Below are 593 nucleotides of genomic sequence, written 5' to 3'. Positions count from 1 at the left end.
ACTCAGACCGCTCTGGCTTCGTCCATGCTGAACAGGGATGCAGGGTGAGGCAACTGGGGTACCCCTTCAGTGTGTCTATCTAAAAGACTCCTAAATTGCATAACTCTTATCTGTATAGGGAAAAGAAAGTCCTTGATTGGTGAATAGGAGATGTGAAGGAGAAGTAAAGTCAAGAGTAATTAGCATTACAAGTTCTAGACAGGGAACTAGAAAAAGTCAGAACAGGGCAATTTTCAAATGTTCATATGAGAGTCCATTGGAGTTTCTTGACAAGGGCTTCCAAAAGCATCCCTCTATTGGGTTCCTCATTTTTCTTTTGTCTTCTAAGACTGGACTAGTTGGCTGGGAAGAGTGGCTGGATATTCAGGTGAGGGTCCAGTGACCCCACTTGGCACTCCTTTAATGAATGAGCACAACCATCAACAAGCCCAATATTGACCATGTTTAGCGATCAGGCTCAGCCAAAGTCATGACGGTAGTTATTTCATGCAGAAGGGACTGCTGTATAGCTTCATCTTATTGAAAGGATTTGGTGCTAGGAGCCACAAATGAGGGAGCACATACTTCATTTGATTTTCTGAGTCTGTGTTATA

Source organism: Nannospalax galili, unplaced genomic scaffold (assembly GCF_000622305.1).
Source record: "Nannospalax galili isolate Female #2095 unplaced genomic scaffold, S.galili_v1.0 scaffold332, whole genome shotgun sequence".
NCBI classification, from domain to species: domain Eukaryota; kingdom Metazoa; phylum Chordata; class Mammalia; order Rodentia; family Spalacidae; genus Nannospalax; species Nannospalax galili.
The sequence above is the reverse complement of the archived record's forward strand: the minus strand, read 5'-3'. Positions refer to the sequence as shown.